The sequence below is a fragment of the Callithrix jacchus genome, chromosome 19 (genome assembly GCF_049354715.1).
Source record: "Callithrix jacchus isolate 240 chromosome 19, calJac240_pri, whole genome shotgun sequence".
NCBI classification, from domain to species: domain Eukaryota; kingdom Metazoa; phylum Chordata; class Mammalia; order Primates; family Cebidae; genus Callithrix; species Callithrix jacchus.
Window position 1 is genome coordinate 41,036,146 of NC_133520.1, and position 27,600 is coordinate 41,063,745.

A 27,600-nucleotide genomic window follows, 5' to 3' on the forward strand; every position below is an offset into this window, starting at 1 on the left:
AACGGGGTCTTCCCATAGGGACAACATCAAATCATTGTGTCATTGGCTCTGTAACCATAATAATATAAGGCTCTAAAACCACACAAAACACTAGAAACAAACAGTCCTACTATCCTCCTGCCCCAGAAGGACAGCCCGAAGGACCCAGAGGACAACCTCGGGCCCCAGGCAAGGGCCCCGGCCACTCCCTTTCCCACAAAGCAGGAGACAGGCAGATGGGCCTTCCCCAGGGCACTCCACATGCTCCGCGTTCTTCCCGGGCCCTGAAGTGGAGCCCACGGGCAAAGAAGAGCCAGCTGTTGCTTAAGCGACCTCTGCTGAGGAGATCAAAAGAAGGATTTAGGAAAGGAAGGTGCCTCTCCCCTTCTTCAATCCTGAAAAACCACAGACTCCCGTTTGTGTGACACGCATCTCCCAAGGAATTCAAGCAATGTCAGTTCAAAGACCATAATCCAACTGGGAACAAGGTTCCTCACGATCGCACCAGGGCTGCTACGTAAATGATGGCAAAACCAAGGCACAACAAACAATGTTCTTCCCATCTCGGAAAGACCACGACTCCCCAAAGTCAGTGCCAAAAAAGCTCTAAGAAAATGTAAGCATAACTGGAAAACACTGCTAGCGGAGACTTTCCTCACTTGAGTAAAACTAACATGACCAGCGGTGAGCTGCCTCGGTAGCAGGCGGAGAAAAGAAACCTACCAGAGGCCGGGTGCGGTGGCTCCCACCTGTAATCCCAGCACTTTAGGAGGCCGAGGTGGGCAGATCACCTGAGGTTGAGAGTTCAAGACCAAACTGGCCAACATGGAGAAACCCTGCTTTGTATTGTCTCTACTAAAAATACAAAATTAGCCAGGCATGGTGGCACATGTCTGTCATCCCAGCTACTCGGGAGGCTGAGGCAGGAGAATCACTTGAAACCGGGAAGCAGAATTTTTGGTGAGCCTAGATCTCGCCCTTGTACTCCAGCCTGGGCAACAAGAGCAAAACTCCGTATCAAAAAAAGGAAAAACAACAACAAAAAAACCTACTAGGGATATTGATCCAATGCAACAACACAGGAATACAGCGGTGGCTTTCTAAAGGACGTGTGTGAAGAAATCCCCCTCCCCAGATCACACTGGTTCCAGCATCAAATCCTAGCAGAGCCCATAAAAAGTCACAATGACTGAGGCTTCCCAACTAGCTGCCTTTATAAAATAGCCACTATTTGATTTCCCCACATGCTAAATGCCTTGAAGCCTTACATGTGTTTAGATCTGTAGCAACCTTGGGCAAACAATTGTTAAAATCTACAGCCCGCTCATAACACACACCCACACCCATACACATATACTTCACAGAATGAAGAAATTACCGGTATTTCTATTAGAACAGATTCTGGCTTTTTGAGGAAACATCAGTACTTGATTATAAGCGTTCTTACTTTTCTGGCCATGTGGGGCCAGGGCCAACATTTTCATCTGAGTCACTTAAACACGGTTAACACGGACAGGCTCAAATACCAGATCTGAAAGTAAGAACCAGGCCGGGCACGGTGGCTCACACCTGTAATCCCAGCACTTTGGGAGGTCAAGGTGGGTGGACTGCCTGAGGTCAGGAGTTCCAGACCAGCCTGGGCAACATGACAAAACCCCATCTCTACTTAAAATACAAAAAACTAGCCAGGCATGGTGGCATGCGCCTATAGTCCCAGCTACTCGGGAGCCTGAAGCAGGAGAATGGCTTGAACCTGGGGGGTTGCAGTGAGCCGAGATCACACCACTGCAAGACAAAGACAAGAAAGAAAAGAAAGACAGAAAGACAGACAGAAAGGCAGAAAGAAAGAAAGACAGACAGAAGGAAGGAAGGAAGGAAGGAAGGAAGGAAGGAAGGAAGGAAGGAAGGAAGGAAGGAAGGAAGGAAGGCAGAAAGAAAGAATGACAGAAAGGCAGAAAGAAAGAAAAAAAGAAGAAAGAAAGAAAGAAAGAAAGAAAGAAAGAAAGAAAGAAAGAAAGAAAGAAAGAAAGAAAGAAAGAAAATATTCTTTTGTTTCCATAGTTTTGTTTGCAATGTTCACTATTTTACCAAAGTCTAGTCAACTCTCACCCCACACACCACGCTCGGAAAGGGCCTCCCTTTCCATAACTGCTTCTGCATCAAGCACTCTGTAAATGGAAACAATCAATTCCAAATGAGAGGCAAATTTTAAAAACGTACCACCACAGGGCCAGGCACAATGGCTCACGCCTGTAATCCCAGCACTTTAGGAGGCAAAGGTGGGTGGATCACAAGGTCAGGAGTTTGAGACCAGCCTGGCCAATGTGGTGAAACTGCATCTCTACTAAAAAAAAAAAATTAGCTGGGCTTGGTGGCACAAGCCTGTAATCCCAGCTACTCGGGAGGCTGAGGCAAGAGAATTGCTTAAACCCGGGAGGCGGAGGTTGCAGTGAGCCAAGATCACGCCATTGCACTCCAGCCTGAGTGACAAAGCGAGACTCCATCTCAAAAATTAACAACAAAATTAAAATGTGCCACCATAATGAACGAGGCCTCTTCAAACCCGCACTGTAGTAGAAATTAGGTTCAAAGACGAGATAATGGCCTTATGGGGAAGAAACCACCATACGTCTTCCTACAAAATCACATTTTCCTACAGAAACCAAATGACCCAGCGTCCTACATGGAATGCCTTACCAATCATAGTGGTATGATTTTGATATTATTTTCAAAAGTCCATGGGAGGTTCATACATGATAACTTAGCGGCAAAAAGAAACTTTCCGGTGTAGATGCCATTTTCCAGCTCCACGTGGTCCAGGTACTAACACGATAGATGGACGCAGCCCTGTCTCTGCTCTAAATCTTTCTCTGCCATTGATTTGCCAGTGGCTGCATCAGGTGGCAGCCTTGGCAAACTACTGCGCCTGAGTTGCTTCCTTTGGTAAGTACAGGTAAGCTCCCCTCAGGTTGGCGCAGCCGAGGGATGCTGTGGTGACAGGTCGCTGGGGTTGAACGTGGGCTTCTCCATTTACTTGACTGTGCTTCAGTTTTCTCATCTGTAAAACTGGAACAGTAACGGTCCCTACACCTCACAGGATTCCTGTGAACACTAAATGATGTAACACACATAAGGTGTTTAGAACAGGATCTGGTTCTTCAAAAGCTCTTAATATATGATGATTATTATTACATTCCTAAAATGAGAAAAAATATGAAATTTTGAAAAAAACGGTTATTTAAAAGTAAAGCCTAAGCTTTCTGGTTTACAAACCAGTTGAAATAGGCAGAGTAATATGACTGTCTTTGGTGAACACAATGGCATTAAGAAGTCAAGTACCAAATCGTTCTACCGTAAAGGCACACGTACGCGTATGTTCACTGTAGCACTATTCACAGTAGCGAAAACATGGAATCAAGCTACATGCCAGTCAACAGTAGACTGGATAAAGAAACTGTGGCACATATACAGCATGGAATACTATGCGGCCATAAAAAGCCTGAGTTCGCTTCCTTTGCAGGGACGTGGATGAAGCTGGAAACCATCATTCTCAGCAAATTAACACAGGAACAGAAAACCAAATACCACATGTTCTCACTTATGAGTTAAACAATGAGCACGCATGGATACTAGGGGGGAACAGTAGACAGCAAGACCTACTTTGAGAGTGGAGGGTAGGAGAAGGCCGAGAGTCAGAAACTCCCTATCGGGTACGCTGCTTACTACCGAGATGATGAAATCATCTGTGCGCCAAATCCCACGACATGCAACGTACCCATATCACAAACCTGCACAGCGCCCCGAACCTAAAAGTTGAAAAGTTATCTGTTGGGTGTAATGTTCACGACTGGGGTGATGGGTACTCTAGGAACCCAATCCCCACCATTACAGAATGGGACACATGCACCTGCACATGTACCCCCCAAATCTGTAACACTAAACAAAAAATAAATACATAAAAGAGGTCAAGGGTACCAGAGAGAAGGGTTCACAAGCTCATGCCTGTTACTTTTGCCTCCTCTTCCCAAGAAGGAAGAGTTCCTGCGGGTTCTACAGGCACCTAAGATAAACACACTTCTTTTCTCCCTCCTGGAAGCTTATATTATTTTAAAAAGTCATTGGTATAGCTGATCATTTAGCAGGATACAGAGTTTGAAAACTATGTAACTTAGTTTATTCAAGGATGGTTTACACAATAGAGAAATTCTTAAGACAGATATATGAGAATCAAATTTCTACAAAATGGATCAAAATTTTTAAAAATTTTAAGAAGTATATGCCTTTTGTAAAAACATTAGGAAACACAGTTTACTAGCGAAGACCAGCCGCCATCAATATTATCCTCTGCTAATATTGTAACAAACATCCATTTTTTTTTTGTGAAGTCTGAAACTATCTAGACCAGAAAATACTTATATTCAGTGTTACAGCCTGCTTTTTTAAAATCAATTAGCATTAATTATATCATGAGTATTTTCCCCGAAACACGGGAAACATTTTACAAACATTAAGAGACCACACAGTATTTGATAAAATAGACTGATCGTAATTAACCATTCCCTAATGCTGAACATGCAGCGTCTTTCTAATTCTTTATAATTATTTTTTTAAATGCTTCAGGAAATGCTTTTGTGCATCAATCCTGGTAGTTAGGATTATTTCCCTAAGACAGATTCCCAGAAATGGAACTACCAGGGCAAGGAGTAAGAATAATCTTAAGGTTCATCACACTGCTTTCCATAATGCTTGTGTTAACTTACCCTCGATTATATGGAAGAATATCACGTTTTACAAAATCTTTGTTAAGCTGGATCAAAAATGGGAGCTCCCCGTTGTTTCAGCCTGCACTGATTTGATTACTGATGAAGCTGAACAATTCTTCTTGCCTTTGGTAACCTCGTGTGTCTGTTTCCCCTTCTGCAAAGTCAGTTCAACTGACCTTGTCCCTTTAACGACTGTGGTCTTAGTATTGACATTAGCAATGTGTATTAAAAATTCTATATGAATTATGTATATATATAAACTTATATATAATTCATTGTAATATTTTTACATTCTCTGCAGATTTTCTTTATCAAAGCCCAAATGTTTCCTGATATACAGAGTTTTTTATGTGGTCAAGCCTGTGCCTGTTTTCTCCTGTGATACCTTCTATTCTTTCAAGCTTAGAAATTTCTTTATCCATATATTTCCTTCTAGACTTCTATTTTTTTTTTTTTTTTTTTTTTTTGAGACGGAGTTTCGCTCTTGTTACCCAGGCTGGAGTGCAATGGCGCGATCTCGGCTCACCGCAACCTCCGCCTCCTGGGTTCAGGCAATTCTCCTGCCTCAGCCTCCCGAGTAGCCGGGATTACAGGCACGCGCCACCGTGCCCAGCTAATTTTTCGTATTTTTAGTAGAGACGGGGTTTAACCATGTTGACCAGGATGGTCTTGATCTCTTGACCTCGTGATCCACCGGCCTCGGCCTCCCAAAGTGGTTGGATTATAGGCGTGAGTCACCGCGCCTGGCCAAGACTTCTACTTTTTTATATTTAATTCCTTTTTTTTTTTTTGGAGATAGAGCTTCACTCTTGTCACCCAGCCTGGCATGTGTGGTACCATTTCAGCTCATGGCAACATCTCCCTCGCAGGTTGAAGTGATTCTCCCGCCTCAGCCTCCCATGTAGCTGGGATTACAGGCATCTGCCACCATGCCCGGCTAGATTTTTGTATTTTTAATAGAGATGGGGCTTGACTGCGTTGGCCAGGCTGATCTTGAACTCTTGACCTCAGATGATCCACCTGCCTCGCCCTCCCAAACTACTGGGATTACAGGTGTGAGCCACTCCACCCAGCCTCATTTTTTTATATTTAATTCTTATATACGTAGAATTTATTTTAATATATAGTATTTTAATTATATTTTGAAGACACTAAGTTCATAATTTAATAGACTAGTAAGGTAAGTATCAAAGTGATTAAGTGGTTATTTTGTAAAATTAATCAACAGTGTTTTTAAAAGGACAGATATTATATGAGTCCATTTATATTAGGTACCTAGAATAGATACATTGATAAAGACAAAAAGTTACCAGTGGCCTGAGGGAAGGGACAGTAGAGAGTCGTTGTTTAATGGGTAACAAGTTTTCATCTGGAATGATGGAATTGCTGGGGTAGATGCTGGTGATGGCTGCCAACGACGTGAATGTACTTAGTGCCATGGAACTGTGCACCAAAAATAGTTAAAACGGCAGGGTGCAGTGGCTCACGCCTGTAATCCCAGTCCTTTGGGAGGCCAAGGCAGGCAGATCATGAGGTCCGGACTTTTAAGACTAGCCTGGCCAACATGGCAAAACCTCATCACTAATAAAAATACAAAAATCAGCCTGGCCTGGTGGCGCACAAATGTAGTCCCCGCTACTCAGGATGCTGAGGCAGAAGAATCACTTGAACCCGGGAGGCAGAGGTTACAATGAGCAGAGATTGTGCCATTGCACTCCAGCCTGGGAGACAAAGCAAGGCTCCATCTCAAAAAAAAAAAAAAAAGAGGAAGTCCTGACAAGAGACCCAGCACCCAGGTCTGAGCACTCGGCTGTGGATCCCTCAGCGTGACACTGACACGCCTTCAACAGAACACACCATGGACTACTGATAGGGTTTGGCTGTGGCCCCTCCTAAATTTCATCTTGAATTGTAGCTCCCATAATTCCCACATGTGGGAGGGACCCAGGGGGAGATAACTGAATCATGGGGCGGTTCCCCCATACTGTTCTCATGGTAGTGAGTAAGTCTCCCGAGATCTGATGGTCTCATGGGAGGTTTCCTCTTTCCCTTGGCTCTCATTCTGTATTGCCTGCCACCATGTAAGACGTGTCTTTCACTTTCCGCCATGATTGTGAGGCCTCTCCAGCCACATGGAACTGTGAGTCCATTAAACCTCTCTGTCTTTATAAATCACCCAGTCTCAGGTATGTCTTTATCAGCAACGTGAAAACAGACTAATACAACTGCCTTAAACTGTGTTAACACACACCCTTCCAGCTCTAGAGAGGACAGTACTCTTCCCTGCCACAAAGAGAAGGTGCAAAGTTCTAACTTCTGGGGGATCACGCAGGTGGCAGGGGTCTTACCTCTAATTTAGGAGCTCCTTGAGAAAGAAAACTTTCGACAGACATCTAGAACAAGAACACCTCCACAGCCTGAGGTCACGAACCCTGAGTGCCCCCAAACACCCATTTACGGCACATCTGATTATTAGCGTAAAATCCTCCGTAAACATTTTTTTCTTTGTGGCTTAAGGCACAATTGTTCCTGTAAACATTGCTTCTTTGTGGCTTAACGATAACAGGGAGACAAACTGTAAATTGCAATTTGCTGTTTTGTTATGGAAATGTTAACAAGGTGTGTCTGGCCTAGGAAACCTCATTATCTTCTGTTTTCCTGGGGAAAACTGCATTGAAAAGTTATCCAGAATTAACTTTCCAGAGTGGAATCATGTAAGAAGAGAATTATTATGCCGTATTTCCCAGAATTTGAACAAAAAGCATCAGCAATGCAAGATGACAGCTCACCATTTTTATTACGGTGAAATATGTATATAAACTTCACTACAGTAACCACTTTTGAGGGTACAGTGGCATTAAGTGCAGTCACACTGCTATGTAACCGTCACCACCATCGTCTCCCAAATTGAAACTCCGTAGGTAAAACAAGAAACCCATTCTCCTAACTCCAGCCCCTGACAACCACCATTCTGCTCTCTGTCTGAGTGTGATTACTTGATGTACCTCGTGTTAAGTAGAGCCAGATAATGTCTGTCCTCTGTGACTGGCCTATTTCACTTGGCACAGTATCTCCAGGGTTCATCCATGTTGTGGCCTGTTTCAGAATGTTACTCCTTTTCGGAACAATATTCCACTGTCATTACAGAGACCGCATTTCCTCCTCCATCCACTGGTGGACACTGGGTGTCCTCCGCTTTGGCTGCGGTGCACACAATTGTACAGAGAGTTGTTTGAGCCCCTGCTTTCAATTCATTTGGGTTTACACCCAAAAGTGGAATTGCTGAGTCATATGTAATTTCATGTTTAATCTTCTGAAAAACTGCCGTATCATTTTCCAAAACAGCTGCACGATATTACATTCTCAGCAGCAACACACGCGCTTCCTAGTTTGAGAACTTGAAGATCTTTGTAAGTGGAACTAACCTGAGAGCTAGTTTCTTAAAACGCGGCTGTGCCATCAGTTTGCAAAGCTCAGAGGGAAAGTAGAAATGTCTCTCCTGAATGGAGCTGTTCCATCAAAACCAAACATGACGGTAGGAAAATAAGACCTTGGGACAAACCAGGGTCCCGGAGAGAGAGGTGAGTCCTGAGGGTTCCTGTCCTGGCCTCACTTCCTGCCTACTCTCCCGGCTTCGCTGCCCACACCTCTGTTCTACCGTGTCTTGAATTTTCCTCTTGATTCCAATTTCAGTGTTTATCAACCTCGTTCATCCTCATCATTCAAACCTGAATTTCCTCAAGATCAGAAAAATAATCCTCAACCACAATTTTCATCATGTCACCTAGAGCTCAAATACATCCATTCCACGTCCTTTGCCTGCTCTTCCAGGTCCTCAACCAACTTACCCTATCATGTGTCTAAAACATTTTCTAATAACTCTTTTATTATCACCGCTGACAGCTGTGAAAACTGTGTTACATTCTCATCGCCCTCCCCCTCTCCAACAAAACTACTCAATCCCACTTGCAAAACAGAAACACCAAGAGCCTTCCAATCCACATTCTCCTGAAGTACAAGTGGGTGTCCTGAGCCGTTTGTCAAGACAAGAACCTGAATCCTCTCTTGCACTGTCTCTCAGGCTGACTCCTCTCCATCAGGTATGGCTAGTGTCAAAGGTCTTTTTTTGCATAAATGTATGGGGTCCAAGTGTAATTTTGTTACTTGGGTATACTGCATATTGGTGAAGTCAGAGCATTGGAAGCATCCATCACTGGAATAATGTACATGGTATCCATTCAGAATTTCTCACCCTCATCCACCTCCCACCTCTGCGAGTCTTCACTGTCTTTCTGGTTGTCTCCATCCCTGTGCACACACTATTTAGCTCCCATTCATAAGTGAAAATGTGCAGTATCTGTCTTTTTGTGTCTCACTCGTTCCACATAAGATAATGGCCTCCAGTTCCAGGCAAAGACCTTGCCGTCTTTTATTCCAGAGAATTAAATTGCTTAGAAAAGTACTTGGCTTTTTCTCCAACGTGACCATAGTTCCTTTCGCAATGATGATGATGATGACGTTATACTGATTCTCTTTACATCTGATATCACTTTAATTTACAAAACACTTCCACTGTTTCGCTTGATTCTGTCTGAAAGAGAAGCAGCGCAGGTACTAAGATTCCCACTTTACGGAAGGGTAGGATAGAGATGTGTAACTTACTGCGGGCTAAGTCACAGGGAAGGAAGTCAGACCGAAACCTGCAGGTGGACTGCGGGCCTCAGCGCCTCTCACCGCAACTCCTGCTCCCGCTTCCCAGCTCACTTTCTCAAAACTGCTCCTTTCGGCAGGACTCGCTGAGATTCCCTTACCGCACAGACGCAGGGAGCTCACTGCATCCCGTGGAAAAGCTTATTAAGGCTGTTTAGCTGGTGCAGTTGCACCCAAATAAAGCAGAACATGAAGAACCTCAGTAAGGCCCGTGGATGGCATTTAACCCAAGGCCACGGACGCAGGGTCCATTCTTCGCTAAAGTGGCTTTTCCAGCATCACTAGGACCCAGCTCAGTCCATGACTCATCGAAGGGGGCATTCTGTTGATGTGGCTGATAGTTTAGAAAATCAGCACACGTGGGCAAGGGGACCATCTTAAGAAAACATAAATATTAGAAATACAAGCGAATACGCTGCTGGCAAATGGAATCCCTGATACTGTCCCTAAGTCGCCAGATGATGGCTCATTCCCGTGACACACAGCTGGAGTGTCCCACTCCTTCAGACTTTGCTGAGAGAAGAGACAGACCACAGGGTTTGCTGATGGACACAAAGCTGACGTGCAGGGTAATGAGAGTCCCAGAAAGCTTGCTTATACCCCCCGGTCCCAACACAGCTTATGTCTCGGGTTCTGTCCAGAGCCTCCCTTCCTGGTGCTATTCTTGGAACCAGGTTTCATTAAGTGTCTCCACCACCTTAGCACGCAGCAGAATGTCAAAAATGTGAGCTGAATTAAATTTGAATTGAATGATTAGCATAATCCTAGAGAAGCAATAAAAAATGTGGCTCTGAACAGTACCTACGGATTTGGATGTCTAGGGTTCCAGTCTGGAATCCTCTCATCTCCCATTGCACTGCGCTGCAAACAGCCAGAGCAATGTCTAATTAAGTGCTCTGCGAAGACTTTTCAGTGCAAGCAGGACAGGCTCCCTACCTGCTACAGCAACAATAAACCTCTACCTACCATCTCAGATTTAGGAGGAAGCGACCAGGCAGCCACATTCGCTAAAAACAACTCACCACTCATCACACAGCCTCTTTCTCAGAGACACAAGGTTTGGGTGCACGTCCCTTAAAAATCCAAGAATTTCTGAGAAGTTCATTTTGACTGCATTGATGAGAAACGGCCCTCTTGAAGGTAAACAAGGGTTACATTATTTTGTGATGAGAACTAACGCTCCACATTTAATCCGTTGCATAAATTCAGAGTTTAAATTTTGGCTCTTATTTTTACACAGGACAGAAGTGTGCATTTGATGTTCAATCCTTTCCCCCGCAATTTTAAAATCAAAAGCAGGTGAAAGCACATTAACAGTAAACCTGCTTCCCAGAGATGGTAAAGACACACTTGTGTAGCTGTGCGCACAGACGACGATGCACATGTGTACACACAGATGCCAAGGCCGCGTGCCTGAAGTCAAGCCAGGACCCACTCTCCCTTCTCACTTGGTTTGCTCTAGGGCTGAGCTATTTCTTGCAGTATGCGCAAGGTTTGACACCTGGCCTGGAGCTCACTGAGGAAGTATTCAAGTTCACTTTGACACGCTGCCATTCCATTTGCCTTTGTGATTAGTGCTGCAAAAGGGATGTCCTACAGGGTCATTCCATCCCGTGACTTCTACCTTGTGTCACTGGTCTTGGATTTTAGCAAAAATAAGCCCAGCCTCTCACCTCCGCCCACTTCCCCAGAGCTATATCTGATCCTTGGGAGCCTTGGAGGAAAACCACAGGCATATTTAAGAAGGCTCAGCTACCCAACCACCCAAAAAAGCCCCCATACCTCTTGCAGGAGGTTAGGGGTCAAGACATAGGAAAAAAATCCAACGAAAGCAAAAATGTAGTCAAAACCAGAGACGGCCTCATCAAACAGCTACATGACAGGACCCCAGCAAAAACACTCCATCACTCTAGGACCCCGGCAAAAACACTCCATCACTCTAGGACCCCAGCAAAAACACTCCATCACTCTAGGACCCCAACAAAAACACTCCATCACTCTAGGACCCCAGCAAATACACTCCATCACTCTAGGACCCCAGCAAAAACACTCCATCACTCTAGGACCCCAACAAAAACACTCCATCACTCTAGGACCCCAGCAAAAACATTTCATCACTCTGTCTGCCCTTCTGACAACCTGCCTGGCAGACTGCCCCGGTGCCACCATGACATAATCGTGCCATGCCACCAGGACTTTCTCTGATGGTTAATTTGCTTTGTCCCCCCACCCCACGTGGGTGACGAGGTTGAGCTTTCATCTGAGGAGTGCCAGTCCTCGGCGTCCATCTCACACCTGCAGGTCGCCTCTGTGACAGTTCTCCCACCCTCAGAAGATGCATTAGAGATGTTGGCAGGATCTCCAACTCCAGCCTGCTCGTGTGCCAAATTCTTATGTCAGTCTTTGCAATCTTGATTCTACCCAGCATGTGACGGCCACCACATATGTTTTGTCAGAAAATAAAGGACAGGAAAGAAAATCCACAATGGTCATTCTAAATCTATTTTCCGGAATCCTGAATTAGTCTGGATATTTTCTTTTTTTTCTTGTTTTTAGACGGAGTCTCTCCCTCTTAACCAGACTGGAGTGCAATGGTGTGATCTCAGCTCTTCGCCTCTGGGGTTCAAACTATTCTCTTGCCTCAGCCTCCTGAGTAGCTGTGATTACAGGCGCCCACCACCAAGCTCAGCTAATTTTTTATTTTTAGTAGAGATGGGGTTTCACCATGTTGGCCAGGCTGGTCTCAAACTCCCACCTCGTGATCCACCCGCCTCGGCCTCCCAAAGTGCTGGGATTACAGGCATGAGCCACACACTGGGCCAAGTCTGGAAAATTTCTTTATGTAAGAAAAATGAAGGATCTTAATGCAAAATGGATCACAGATCTAAATGCTGGAACTAGAACCACAAAACCCTTAAGACAAAATCTAGAAGTAAATCTTCATGACCTTGGATTAGATGATTTCTTAGATATGACACCAAAAACAATAAAATAAAATAAAAAAATAAAAGCAATAAAAGATAAATTGGTCAACTGGATTTCATCAAACATAAAACTTCTGTGCTTCAAACAGCACCATCAAGAAAGTGAAAAGATGGAGAGAGATCCAAGATGGCCGATCGCTAACATCCCGGGATTGCAGCTCTCAGGGAAGGCGCGGAGAACTAGAGGACGCCACACTTTCAGACAAATTCTGGTCGCTCACGGAGCAGGAGATCCCCCAGTGGAGGAAACACAGGGGTGGCCAGCGCGACTCTCGTGGCCGGTGCAGCGGTTCAGCCGGCACCTCGGCACGGCCGCTCTTGGAGCAGAGTAAACAGGTTCAGAGGACCGGCCCGGGTCCCCAGCAGGACACCAGAGCCCGGCAGCGGCTGTGACGGCACCTCTGCGCGGGAGCGCTCGGCTCAGAGTAAACGGGACCGGTTCCCCTTCTGACCGAGGTTTGGAGCCCCGGGAAGGCAGAGTCGCCCATTACGGACACAAGAAGGAAGCCAGACAGGAGAATCCTGGGCAGAAAAGCACCATCAGTTTTAACGCCGCTGCTCTGGCCCTGGGAACTAACAACCTGGACGTCCACTCAAGAGACGTAATCTGAAAGTTGGTAATTTCAAAGACGGCAGGAGGATAAATTTACAATGACGGGAAGAAACCAGCGTAAAAAAGCTGAGAATACTCAAAGTCAGAACGCCTCTCCCTCTAAAGATGATCACAGTTCCACATCAACAATGGAACAAGGCTTGATGGAGAACGAGCGCATCCCAATGACAGAATCACTCTTCAAGGAATGGATAATAACAAACTTCGGTGAGTTAAAAGAACATGTTGTAGCCCAACGTAAAGAAACTAGGAACTTTGAAAAAAGGTTTGATGAAATCCTATTGAGAATAGACAACTTAGAGAGGAGTATGAGTGAATTAATGGAACTGAAGAATACAATACAGGAACTCCGAGAAGTATGCACAGGTTTAAACACTCGAATTGTTCAAGCAGAAGAAGGGATATCAGAGGTCAAAGTCCAACTTAATGAAATAAAACGTGAAGAAAAGATTAGAGAAAAAAGGATAAAAAGGAATGAGCAAAGTCTCCAAGAAATGTGGGACTATGTGAAAAGACCAAATTTATGTTTGATAGGTGTACCTGAATGCGACGGAGAGAATGAATCCAAGCTGGAAAATACCCTTCAGGACATTATTCAGGAAAATTTTCCTAAACTAGCAAAGCAGGTCAAAATTCAACCCCAGGAAATACAGAGAACACCACAAAGATATTCCTCAAGAAGAGCAACCCCAAGGCACATAATCGTTAAGATTCACCAGGGTTGAAACGAAGGAGAAAATACTAAGGGCAGCCAGAGAGAAAGGTCATGTTACCCACAAAGGCAAGCCTATCAGACTTACAGCAGATCTCTCAGCAGAAACTCCACAAGCCAGAAGAGAGTGGGGGCCAATATTCAACATTCTCAAAGAACAGAACCTTCAGCCCAGAATTTCATATCCAGCCAAACTAAGCTTCACAACTGAAGGAAAAATAAAATCTTTTATGAACAAGCAAGAACTCAGAGATTTTATTACCACTAGGCCTGCTTTACAAGAGCTTCTGAAAGAAGCATTACACACAGAAAGAAACAACCAGTATTAGCCTTTCTAAAAATACACCAAAAAGTAAAGAGCACCAACATAAAGAAGAATTTACACCAACGAATGGATAAAACAGCCAGTCAACATCAAATGGCAGTAACCCTAAATTTAAATTGACTAAATCCCCCAATCAAAAGACACAGCCAAAACCCAATGGCATGTTACATCCAGACCTGTTTCACATGCAAGGATACACAAAGACTCAAAACAAAGGGATGGAGAAAGATTTACCAACCAAATGGAGAGCAAAAATAAATAATAAATAAATAAAAAGCAGGAGTTGCAATTCTCGTATCGGAGAAAATAGATTTTAAAGCAACAAAGATATAGTGGTAAAAGGATCAATGCAACAACAAGAGCTAACGATCCTAACACCCAGATACGAGACTTAGATTCAATGAGACAGAAAGTTAATAAGGATATCAAGGACTCGAACTCAGATCCGGAACAAGTAAACTTAATAAATATTCATAGAGCTCCCCACTTCAAATACACAAAATATACATTCTTGTCAATACCACATCACACCTACCCACAAGTTTAAATGAAACATTGATTGGCCATTATTAATACTCAATTTTTTTCAAAATAAAGCAATATTTCCATTTACTCTCCCTCTTTCTCTTCCTCTTTCTTCCTCTCCTTTACTTATTTTTTTTTTCTTTCCTTCTCTCAAAAAAAAAGAAATCAACTTGTAAACCTCTAGATCCAGGTCGGCAATGTCTCTCTCATTGCTTGATTTCCTTCCTTCCCTTCCCTCCCTCCCTCCCTCCCTCCCCGCTTCCTCCCTTCCTTCCTTCCTTCCTTCCTTCCTTCATCCCTTCCTTCCTCCCTACCATCCTTCTTCCCTCCCTTCCTGCCTTCCTCCCCCCCCCCCAAAAAAAAGAAAGTGAAAAGATAACTCACAGACCAGGAGGAGATACTGGCCAGTCATATATCCGATAAGGGACTTCTATCCAGAATATACTGAAGACTTACAACCCAGTAACAACAAAAATAGCCCCATTTAAAAAAGACCAGCCAGGCACGGTGGCTCACACCTGTAATCCCAGCACTTTGGGAGGCCAAGGCGGGTGGATCACGAGGTCATCAGCCTGGCCAAGATGTTGAAACCCCATCTCTACTAAAAATACAAAAATTAGCTGGGCGCAGTGGCACGCGCCTGCAATCCCAGCTACTCAGGGGCTGAGGCAAGAGAATCGCTTGGACCTGGGGACGGAGGTTGCAGTGAGCCGAGAACGCACCATTGCACTCCAGCCTGGGTGACAGAGTGAGACTCTGTCTCAAAAAAAAAAAACAAAAAACAAAGGATTTGAATAAATATTTTTCCAAAGAAAATATATGAATGGCCAACAAGCACACGAAAAGAAGCTCAGCCTTACTGGTCATTAGTGAAATGCAACAAAGCTACAGTGTGATGCTAGAATCAAAAGCCTCATCTATTGCTGGGAGGAATATAAAATGGGGCTGCCATTTGGGAAAAGAGTTTGGAAGTTTCTCAAAACATTAAACACAGAATTGCCATATTAACTAGCAATTCCACACCTAGGCATCTATCCATAAGAAATGAAACCATATGTCCACACCAAGATTTATACACAAACATTCATAGTAGCATTATTCATAATAGCCAAAAACTAGAAACAGCCCACATAGCTGTAGATTGGTGAATGGATATACAGCATGTGGTATTTTTTTTTTTTTTTTTTGAGACAGAGTTTCGCTCTTGTTACCCAGGCTGGAGTGCAATGGTGCGATCTCGGCTCACGGCAACCTCCGCCTCCTGGGTTCAGGCAATTCTCCCGCCTCAGCCTCCCGAGTAGCTGGGATTACAGGCACACGCCACCATGCCCAGCTAATTTTTTGTATTTTTAGTAGAGACGGGGTTTCACCATGTTGACCAGGATGGTCTCGGTCTCTTGACCTTGTGATCCACCCGCCTCGGCCTCCCAAAGTGCTGGGATTACAGCACGTGGTATGTTTACACAGTGGGGTACCACCTGACAATAAAAGCAAAGGAAGTACTGAGACAACACAGCCAACCCTGAAAACACTGCACTAAGTCAAAGAAGCCATCTACAAAAGCGCTCAGATTGTATGATTTTGTTTACGTAAAATGGTAAAAAATGGAAAATCAAGACCACCCTGGCCAGCATGGTGAAACTCCGTCTCTACTAAAAATACAAAAAATAGCTGGGCGTGGTGGCGTGCGCCTGTTGTACCAGCTACTTGGGAGGCTGAGGCAGGAGAATCGCTTGAACTTGGGAGGCAGAGGGTGCAGTGAGCCAAGATTGCACCACTGCACTCCAGCCTGGTGACAGAGCAAGACTCTGTTTCAAAAAAAAAAGTATACAGAGAGACAGACAGCAGATGGGTCATTTCCTGTGCCTGGGAGTGGAGTGGAGTGAAGACTGACTGATGATGGGCCATTTCCTTGAGGAGTGATAGAAATGTTCTAGAATGGGCTGGGAGGGGTGGCTCACGCCTGTAATCCCAGCACTTTGGGAGGCCGAGGCAGGTGGATCAAGAGGTCAAGAGATCGAGACCATCCTGGTCAACATGGTGAAACCCTGTCTCTACTAAAAATACAAAAAATTAGCTGGGCATGGTGGCGCGTGCCTGTAATCCCAGCTACTCAGGAGGCTGGGGCAGGAGAATTTCCTGAACCCAGGAGGCGGAGGTTGCGGTGAGCCGAGATCGCGCCATTGCACTCCAGCCTGGGTAACAAGAGTGAAACTCCGTCTCAAAAAAAAAAAAAGAAATGTTCTAGAATGCAATAGTGATGATGGCTGCAACCTGGCAATATACGGAAATGCACTGAGCTGTACATTTAAAACAAGTGAATTTTACGGCACATAAATTGTCTCAGTAAAGCCATTTTTTATAGAAGAATGATCTCAGATTCCTACTTGACCAACACTTAGGCCTGCACACATTTAAAACAGATGAATTTTATGGCACATAAATCATATCTCAGTAAAGCCACTTTGTAGAAGAGAATGATCTTGGATTCCTAATTGACCAACAGTTAGGCATGAACACATTTCAAACAGGTGAATTCTATGGCACATATAAAGCTACTTTTTAGAAAATAATGATCTCAGATCCCTAACTGATCCACAAGCCTGCACACATTTAACACAGGGGAATTTATGGCACATAAATTGTATCTCAATAAAGCCATTTTTTAGAAGGAAATGATCTCACATTCCTAACTGGACAACAGGTAGGCCTGCACACAAACCATCTGGTCCCCAAAATTAGCATTGGCCAGCCCACCGTGGCCAGCGTCTCCTCCTCTGCCATCTCATCATCTCTGCCTCCTTCTGTCTCACAAAGCTGAGACAAGAAGGCTCTTGCCATAAAAAAAATAGACCCCACGGTCTGACAGTTTCCCTAAAAATCACGATTTCCCAAGAATATCAGTCCTCAAAGAAACCAAAGAAAACAAGAGGAAGTGCTTTGAAACCTGTGGCTGGGTTTTCCCAAGGCTCACAACCAACCCAGCTACACACCACCCACCCCCACCAACACACACACCCCGCAGGCCCTTTCCAAACATGGTCAGGTGTCCCCACCAACACACACACCCCGCAGGCCCTTTCCAAACATGGTCAGGTGTCCCCACCAACACACACACCCCGCAGGCCCTTTCCAAACATGGTCAGGTGTCCCCACCAACACACACACCCCGCAGGCCCTTTCCAAACATGGTCAGGTGTCCCCACCAACACACACACCCCGTAGGCCCTTTCCAAACGTGGTCAGGTGTCCCCACCAACACACACACCCCGCAGGCCCTTTCCAAACGTGGTCAGGTGTCCCCACCAAGACACACACCCCGCAGGTCCTTTCCAAACGTGGTCAGGTGTCCCCACCAAGACACACACCCCGCAGGCCCTTTCCAAACGTGGTCAGGTGTCCCCACCAAGACACACACCCCACAGGTCCTTTCCAAACGTGGTCAGGTGCAGCCACCAACACACACACCCCGCAGGCCCTTTCCAAACGTGGTCAGGTGTCCCCACCAAGACACACACCACGCAGGTCCTTTCCAAACGTGGTCAGGTGTCCCCACCAAGACACACACCCCGCAGGCCCTTTCCAAACGTGGTCAGGTGTCCCCACCAACACACACACCCTGCAGGCCCTTTCCAAACGTGGTCAGGTGTCCCCACCAACACACACACCCCGCAGGCCCTTTCCAAACGTGGTCAGGTGTCCCCACCAACACACACACCCCGCAGGCCCTTTCCAAACGTGGTCAGGTGTCCCCACCAACACACACACCCCGCAGGCCCTTTCCAAACGTGGTCAGGTGTCCCCACCAAGACACACACCCCGCAGGTCCTTTCCAAACGTGGTCAGGTGTCCCCACCAAGACACACACCCCGCAGGTCCTTTCCAAACATGGTCAGGTGTCCCCACCAAGACACACACCCCACAGGCCCTTTCCAAACATGGTCAGGGGCAGCCATGCTTATTTTTGCCCGGGCTATAATATAATGGAAGAAATACTCATTTTCTTTTGGCCTTTTTTTTTTTAACTTTACTACGTTTTCCTTTCCTGAATTCCCCTGAGCTAATGTGATACAATCTTGAAAATTTACACCATAATGAGATGAAGAGGCACTGGCAGCAGCCTCTGCAGTAAATTGGCATCTGTGCTAATCAATAACCTACTTTCAAATGAAAAGAGGCAGACCCGATCCATCCTCTGCACCAAGGCTGCCAGGCAACAGAACACGCCGCCTCCTCAGGATGAGAGCTAATTGCTGCTCTCACAAAGACAGGGGCAATCTTATCCAGGTGATCCATTAGCTGGAAACTACTAGAAAAGGAGCAAGAAAGAAGGGGGGCAATCAGGGTAAAGAGGTTAAACAGCACGAAAGTGATTTCAAGGGGAAGGGGGCGGGGCTCGGACATGGAGTGAAAGAGATAAAGAGGAGACACTAATGCAGAAAGATAGCCGAGCTTAGGCGGGTTCCTCTCTGGCTCAGCCACCATTGCAGTTCCCAAGCCTCTGAATGTCTCACAGGGTCCCTCCCGGAGTAGGAAGGGGGACGAAGGGGATACACAGCGTCCCGCACCCCATCTTGCCCACAGCAGAGCATAGGAATCCTGCAGCTGGTCTTCAAGGTTATAGTGATCTATGATCGCCTCACTGCACTCCAGCCAGGGACACAGAGCAAGACCCAAGCCTTAAAAAACACCCTGCAGGAGTGACTAGAAGGAGCCCAAACCCTGCTCTGGTGAGGAAGAAGCGTATGGATGTTTCTGTAGCTTGGCTTCTTTCTGTCCCCCACCTCCACCCCCAGCCCCACCATTTCCATGGGGACCACTGGCCCTTGAGCTACTCATCTGCCACAGGCAGGAAAACTACCACAGTACTCCAGACGGCTTGAGCACAGCTGAAGAGTTTTTAAAGTGACTACAAATCCCCTGTCTTAAAGTACTGGGCCACATTTAGTCAAGGTCACAGTTTGGGAAATAGAAACTGCCAAGGCTAACTAGCAGGGACTGAGCGTGTACTTGGGCTAAGTGTTTTAAAAGAGATTACTACTTCCTTTGCCTATAACCCTGAAAGGAAGGCATTCTCCCATTTTACAGATGTGGAAGTTGAGGCAAGGAGAGAGTTGAGAAAGTTGCCTCAAGTGCAGCACTGTTTAAGAGGAGAGCCAGAACAGACTCGCTGGAATCCAGCGGCCACGTTCTCACCCACTCCTCTCCCTCTGCTACCTGCAGGGTCTCCAGTTGAATGTTTACCCTAGAGAGAGAGAGACCAGTCTCTCCCACACTGAGAAATGGGGGAGGTTCTGACATCCTCCAGTATTACACAAGTTCCAGTGAAGCCAAATGCTTAAGAAGCAAAATATCTCTGCGATTTCTTTAAAAGCATGGCAACAGCCTCTTGTCTGTCTCCGGCTGCGATGTGCTTCCAGACCTCCTTGCTGCTGCCAGCCATTATCCAGGCACACAGATCTGGTCCCCGTCTTCATCAGGATGCAGGAGAGCAAGGTCCCCGGTCAGGCCCCCCAGGCACTGCCTCCTCTCCTCACCGTCTTTGCCCTCACCCCCCGGGCCCGCATACCCACGCACCAGGCGCCTCAAGTCCCACTGCCTGTGCCCCCAGCTGCAGGTCTCCAGAATGCCCTGTCCACCCTCCATCTCCAAAGCAAACACCTCTCCAGAATGCCCTGTCCACCCTCCATCTCCAAAGCAAACACCTCTCCAGAATGCCCTGTCCACCCTCCATCTCCAAAGCAAACACCTCTCCAGAATGCCCTGTCCACCCTCCATCTCCAAAGCAAACACCTCTCCGGAATGCCCTGTCCACCCTCCATCTCCAAAGCAAACACCTGCTTGTCCTCGTGGCTCAGATGAAAGGTCCACCCTTGATCTTTCTGACAGCTTCTGGATTACCCGCCTTCTACCCACCACAAGTGCGCTGCAGCCTTTAGGATGCTTTCAGACTTGTTTGCTTGTTTACACGCTGATCTCCCCTTCTGGTTCGTAAACCTCTCAAGACCAATGTTGGGGTCTCCTTTGTTTTTTAATTTGTTTTGTTTTTGAGACAAAGTCTCACTCTGTCACTAGGCTGGGGTACAGTGGCCCCAGCTCTGCTCCCTGCAACCTCCACCTCCTGGGTTCAAGTGATTCTCCTGCCTCAGCCTCCCAAGTAGCTGGGATTACAGGCGCACTCCACCACACCCAACTAATTTTTGTATTTTTAGTACAGACAGGGTTTTGCCATGTTGGCCAGGCTGGTCTCGAACCGCTGACCTCACGTGATCCACCTGCCTCAGCTTCCCAAAGAGCTAGGATTACAAGATAGCCACCTTTGTTTTTGAACCCGTAGTAGTATATAACACAGAGAAAGTGGCACATATTGGGAGCTTAGTAAATGTGTGATAAATGAATACGTGAATGAGTGACTTAATGAGGTCCCTTGGATCTTTCTCTTTCAAGCATTCTCTGGAGAATTTCAAACCCTAGTTTATTTAAAAATACCTTGGAGTGGGGAGGGGAAATGGAAGTCAATAGAACTAATTCCTGCTTTCACAAACACAGGGCAGTCTCTTTAAATTTGAATTTTGCCTATTTACAAGTTTTCATTAAATATCTCTAATGGTTAGAATATCTGTGTCAAATATTAACATCTGTACACAGCTTAAAATACAAATATCAGTAACTATTTAAAAAAAAAACACATGGTTAAGAATTATTCCAAGTAAATACTTAATAAGAATTATTTACCCGGAGGCAGGTTGAATGTCAGGTGGCTGAGGAGTAAGGGACAGAGCCCCCATGTGCCCGGAGGGTTGGACAGCCATCCCCACACGCTTTCCACTCAGACACTGCATGCAGCATCTCATGTCACAGGTCGTACCAGCAGCCTTTATCCCCAAAATCCAAGGCAATCCCAGGCTTGACATGGGCAGTTTTACTCAGGTGATCTATTCGTAGAAACTACTAGAAAAGGAGCAAGAGACTGGGTGCAGTGGCTCCTGCCTGTAATCTTGGCACTCTGGGAGACCGAGGCAGGCAGATCACCTGAGGTCAGGAGTTCAAGACCAGCCTGAGCAACATGGAGAAACCTGTCTCTACTAAAAAAAATACAACAAATTAGCCAGGTGTGGTAATGCATGCCTGTAATCCCAGCTATTCAGGAGGCCAAGGCAGAAATATCGCTTGAACCTGGGAGGCGGAGGTTGAGGTTAGCTGAGATCTGCACCACTGCACTCCAGCCTGGATGACAAGAGCAAAGATCCATCTCAAAAAAAAAAAAGAAAGAAAGAAAAAAGGAGCAGGAAAGGGGGAGGAAATCAGCGTAAAGGGGTTAAACAGCACAAACGTGATTATTAAGCACTTTCATAACGAGAGTCATTGCTTTAACGCATGTAGAGCTTGAGTCTGAGATGACGGAAGTGATGGTTGACGGTGCGCGTACTTGCAGCCACTGCACCAACACGTAGAAAGGAATAACAGTAAATTTTATGTCACATATATTTTACTGCGATTAAAAAGGAAAACAGTGTAGAATAAGACTACCAAGAGACTGATGACTGAACAGACAGTCCAAGAACTGAATCGCTGAAAGGACTAAGAAAAAAGCATTTGACAAAACAGGAAACCAAAGCCTGAAAGACACCAGTCCTCCTACTTTAAAACCAGCGCCACACCCACGATGACGGCTCCAGCGCCAAACCCACCATGAGGGCTCCAGCGCCAAACCCACCATGACGGCTCCAGCGCCAAACCCACCATGAGGGCTCCAGCGCCAAACCCACCATGACGGCTCCAGCGCCACACCCACAGTGACGGCTCCAGCATCAGACTCAGTTACTCGGTTGTGCTTGACAACTCTGAACTCCCAGCGCGGCACAAACACATAGTAGGTGATCTGTTTTCCGAATGTCGCTGGAATCACTCGGAAAGTGGCTCAGAGCCTAGGAATCATTCTGATGCACGTGTCTTTTTCCTGTAACAGAGCAGTGGCAGTGAGGGGTGACCTCCGTGATTTGATACTCTCCTAAGGGACAAAATCTCTCTGCCCAGAAACATCACGATCTCACCGGCAAAGAGAGCTCTGCCCACCTGCACAGCCCGGCCTCATTCTCAGTCTTCAGCTCTCTTCCCTGGGTGGAGGCTAACCCCAGCCCAAATCCACACCAAACCTTCATGTAGCCTCTCTGCCTTCTCTATAAACAAAAATTGTAATCGCCGCTGACCGGCTTCCATTTTCCCAGCTAAAAACAGAGGACCTGAAACCATTAAACTTGGAAGAGGGAAAACCAGGGTTCCAGAGGTTCCAGAGAGCATTTTTCTCAGTCTCAGGTGAAGGGTCATTTTACTAACCAGAAACAAGCCTAAACTTCCATCATCATGAGAGAGAGAGAGAGAGAGAGAGAGAGAGAGAGAAACACACACACACACACACACACACACACTCTCTCTCTCTCTCTCCTAGAAACAAGTAAAATCAAAACCAAACAGCAATGAATCCTACCCCTTCATCTCATATACGGTGAGGTAAACGACAGCGTGACAGCAACTTCCTTCGAAGAGACCCAGGATGCCAGGAAGTCACCTCTCCTGCCATTTGCCTCACTGGCTTTCTCGGCCAAGCCATTCCTCAGTGTAAGCTGAGTGCACTGTCACCATAAAATGCCCCCAACATAGTCCAGGTTCTTCAGAAGTTTGATACTCTGAAGCCATTCCCACAAAAAAAAAAGTCTCTAAATAGGATTTCCTCTTTAAAATAAAATATAGAATTAAAAAAACAAATAGGGTTTCTTGGGAACACCCCTTTAAGAAATAGTGTTATCCTGGGGAAGTAGGAATCAATAAAGGCAGGGTTGCCTTTTTTTTTTTTTTTGAGGGAGGAATGTATCAGGTGTAGTGCTTCATACCTATAATCCCAGCACTTTGAGAGGCTGACGCAGGAGGCTTGAAGCCAGGCGTTTGAGGCCAGCCTGGGCAACATAGCAAGACCCCATCTTTAAAATTTAAAAAATAGCTAGGCATGGTGGCACACACCTGTGGTCCCAGCTACTCAGGAGGCTGAGGCAAGATCCCAGGGAGTTTGAGGCTGCAGTGAGCCAGGATCCTGCTGCTACACTCCAGTCCAGGCGACAGGGCAAAACCCTGTCTGTCTCTAGAAATTACTTAATTAATTAAAAACAATGGAATGGCCATACTCCTGTGTATCTATGCTTAAAGATTTTATGGGCACGGTGGTTCACGCCTGTAATCCCAGAACTTTGGGAGGCTGAGGCAGGTGGATCACCTGAGGTCTGGAGTTCAAGACCAGCCTGACTAACATGAAGAAATCCCGTCTCTACTAAAACTACGAAATTAGCCAGGTATGGTGGTGCATGCCTGTAATCCCAGGGACTTGGGACGCTGAGGCAGGAGAATCACTTCAAACTGGGAGGCAGTTCAAAAAAACAGTGAGCCGAGATCACACCATTGCACTCCAGCCTGGGCAGCAAGAATGTAACTCCGTCTCAAAAAAAAAAAAAGGACTTATGGCAAATAGATGGCCAAGAGAGCTCTCTGTAAACTACCAATTCACAAAAGTACGGGAGGCTGCTAACTGCTTCCTCCCAGGTTATATTCAGAAGTAAACACGGCCTTTAAAAGTCATAGAAGACTCATCTGAAAGTCAGAGGCCCCATCGCCTGGTAGCGCATCCTGTGAGCCATCCTCCTTCCACTACAGATGGAGGCGTGGTTCACGGGAGGAGTTGGCCGGCAGACCCACCGGTGTCCCGGAAGCCTTTAGACTGGGCATGATAGAGCTGAACTAGGTTCCATGCCCAGCTGGCATGTTGTGAGGAGTGGCTGACATGGCATTTTCTATAACACCCATCAGGCCCTTCTGCAGCCTTCATCCCCCCCAACTCCAGGCTTGCCAGCAAGGATGCACCTTCAGGGGCATCTGGGATGCAGATAAATCCATGACAGACTCAGCGGGAGCACCCTTCCTGAACTCTGAACTCCTTCCATGAAATATGACATTCCACTTACCAGTAAGTTCCAGTATGACCTTCCTAGATCTGACTTTTCCCTACATAAATACTTTTTGAAAAGAAAATGCCAGTGTCTCCCAGGAAGTAAACATTGAGGCGAAATTTCTGAGAATCAAATTTCTCCACTCTTCAACAAAGCCCATGGCTCTTTTAACTCTACACAGGAAGAGAAAACAATTCGAAACGGAACTAACGAAAGAGACTTTTGAGTAAATACAATTACAATAAAAGAGATCAGATTACTTGAATTATGGTCTCTTCACTATTTTTAATCATAGATGAATATAGTGACTTTCTACCCTTTGCCACCACAAAACTGCATCTTCTAATTTGTTGTACTTGCTTTTTATTTTTAGTTTTTTAAATTATTATCATTTTTTTGAGATGGAGTTTCACTCTTGTTGCCCAGGCTGGAGTGCAATGGCGCAATCTAGGCTCACTGCAACCTCTGCCTCCCGGGTTGAAGTGATTGTCCTGCCTCAGCCTCCTGAGTAGCTGGGATTACAGGCACGCGCCACCACACTCAGCTAATTTTGTATTTTTAGTAGAGATGGGGTTTCTCCATGTTGGTCAGGCTGGTCTTGAACTCCTGACCTCAGGTGATCTGCCCACCTTGGCCTCTGAAAGTACTGGGATTATAGGCGTGAGCCATGGCGCCCAGCCTGTACTTGCTTTTTAAAAAATCTTGTATTGACAGACTCTCAAAGGATCTCAGCCAAAAGAAATTTGCCCTTGGCTGGCACTTGTAGGGCTAACAGCCACCCAAAACCTCAAAATAAACAGGTGCCCATGCCTACGTACTTTCCCTGTTCCAGGTTCCCTGTTCTGATTCTCCGTGTTCTCATCTCCACCTTACCTGAATAATCCATCATAATCATGTTCACAGCCCCGGCGATCAATCTCACTAGCCTCCCAAAGTGAACAAGGCTGAACACTGGACCTGAGACCTGAAAAAGAAGTGAGTTTGGGTCGAGTGTGGTGGTTCACACCTGTAAGCTCAGCAGGGAGGCCGAGGTGGGTGGATCACTTGAGGCCAGGAGTTAGACACCAGCCTGGCCAACATGGTGAAACCCCGTGTTAACTAAAAAAACAAAAAATTAGCCAGGTGTGGTGGTGCATGCCTGTAGTCTCAGCCACTCAGGAGGCTGAGGCACAAGAATTGCTTGAACCCAGAAGATGGAGGCTGTAATGAGCTGAGATCGTGCCACTGCACTCCAGCCTGGGAGACAAAGCAAGATTCGATCTCAAAAAAAGAAAGAAAAGAGTGAGTGTTAACCTTCTAAGATTCTTATTTCAGGCCTGTGCTTGTTTTTGATGGAGTTAAACTTATAGCAAAGATTTCATCCATTCTCAAAATTATAGCAGGGAAAGAAAAAACCTAGATCTGAACCTAGCACTTTATAATTCACATATGTATTTACTGTATATATTCATACAACATATGCACATAGATTTAGTTCTATGCTGCTTATATTCCAGGAATACACGATTACATCCGTGGTATTTTTGTCTTAACGTAGGTAATGCACTGTACAAAGCATCTCTAGAAACTGAAGCTCTGTTCTTAGGCTTTCCCATACTTATAGCTGCTGTCTAGCGTGTATGTCACCCTATCCTTCCTTTCTCTGCTGAAATGCACCGGCGTCTGGAGGCGGACTGGCTCGGGCTTGTAATAGAATATGTAGCCTTTCACCTCTGGGTCACGATGCAGAATCTGGGCCACATCAGCAGCATCTGAAAGCAGTTACTGTACCATCTAATGGCCTTGCTTAAGAAAAAAGCCACTGTTCTAGCTTTTCACCCTTGTGGGAAGTCTCCACTGGGAGGGACAGCAAGGAATGAGCCATGTGCCCCGGGAGAAACTCTGTTAGCCACAGTCCTTGAGAATGGTTTGAAGCAGTCCTTCGCAAGAGAGGCTTGGACGCTTTGTAATCGGATGACAGTGGTACTTCATCTGTGGGCAGAGACCATGGTAACATTATGGCCATTCCCTTTCCTTAACCCGCGAAGCACCAGACACCTGCAAAAAGGCAGATATTTCAATAAACCCCAAAATCCCACAAGCTCCAAAGGGCCCTTCTCCAGAAAAACCCTAGGAGGAGCAAAGCCAGAAGAACAGGCAGGAGATGTCAGCTCTGTCCTAAGCTCACTGGTGACACTGGTCAAGGGTCCGGAGCCTAGAACAGCGCCTGACAGAGTCGATACTGTTAAAAATAGCCGCTGAGGGGCCGGGCATGGTGGCACATTCCTGCAGTCCCAGCTACTTGGGAGGCTGAGGCTGGAGGATCGTTTGAGTCAGGAGGTGGAGGTTACACTAAGCCGTGATCACACCACTGCACTCCTGGATGACAGAGCGAGACCCTGTCCCAATAAATAAGTAAACATATACATACCTACACATACACACACACACACACACACACACACACACACTGCACTCCTGGATGACAGAGTGAGACCCTGTCCCAGTAAATAAGTAAACATATACATACACACACACACACACATACACACACACACACACACACACACTGCACTCCTGGATGACAGAGTGAGACCCTGTCCCAGTGAATAAGTAAACATACATACCTACACACACACACACATACACACACACACACACATACACACATATACACACACACATACACACACATACACACACACACTGCACTCCTGGATGACAGAGTGAGACCCTGTCCCAGTAAATAAGTAAACATATACATACACATACACACACACATACACACACACATACACACAGTTCCTGAATAAGAGTAAAAGAGAGTTTCTTGGCCTCTCTGTTCTTCTCTTTTTTTCTTATACCACTCTTAGAGATGCCCTTCTCTTTTGTCTATTAAATGAACTAAGAAGAGACCACGCCGTATCTGTCCATGACACTCCTTAGAAGGGGTATCACAAGAAGGACGGCAGCACAGTGACCTAAAGCAAGTGGCCATGTAAACGTAAGGTGGCA

At 45.9% G+C, this 27,600-nt stretch overlaps 1 protein-coding gene across 8 annotated transcripts in view; it reads right to left on the reverse strand.

Annotated features, from left to right (window-relative positions):
* The window catches only part of KIF26B (kinesin family member 26B), a 636,506-nt gene that overhangs the window by 528,665 nt on the left and 80,241 nt on the right, over nucleotides 1–27,600 (reverse strand). For 3 of the 8 annotated variants that reach the window (XM_035280615.3, XM_035280617.3, XM_078357169.1), the window contains exon 1: nucleotides 1–27,600. This exon is cut by the window's left edge; it is cut by the window's right edge and continues 16,925 nt beyond it. The exons of 4 other annotated variants lie outside the window; for them this stretch is intronic. The gene's annotated coding sequence lies outside the window, so the exon portion shown is untranslated. One more of the 8 variants, XM_078357170.1, reaches the window with a different exon arrangement.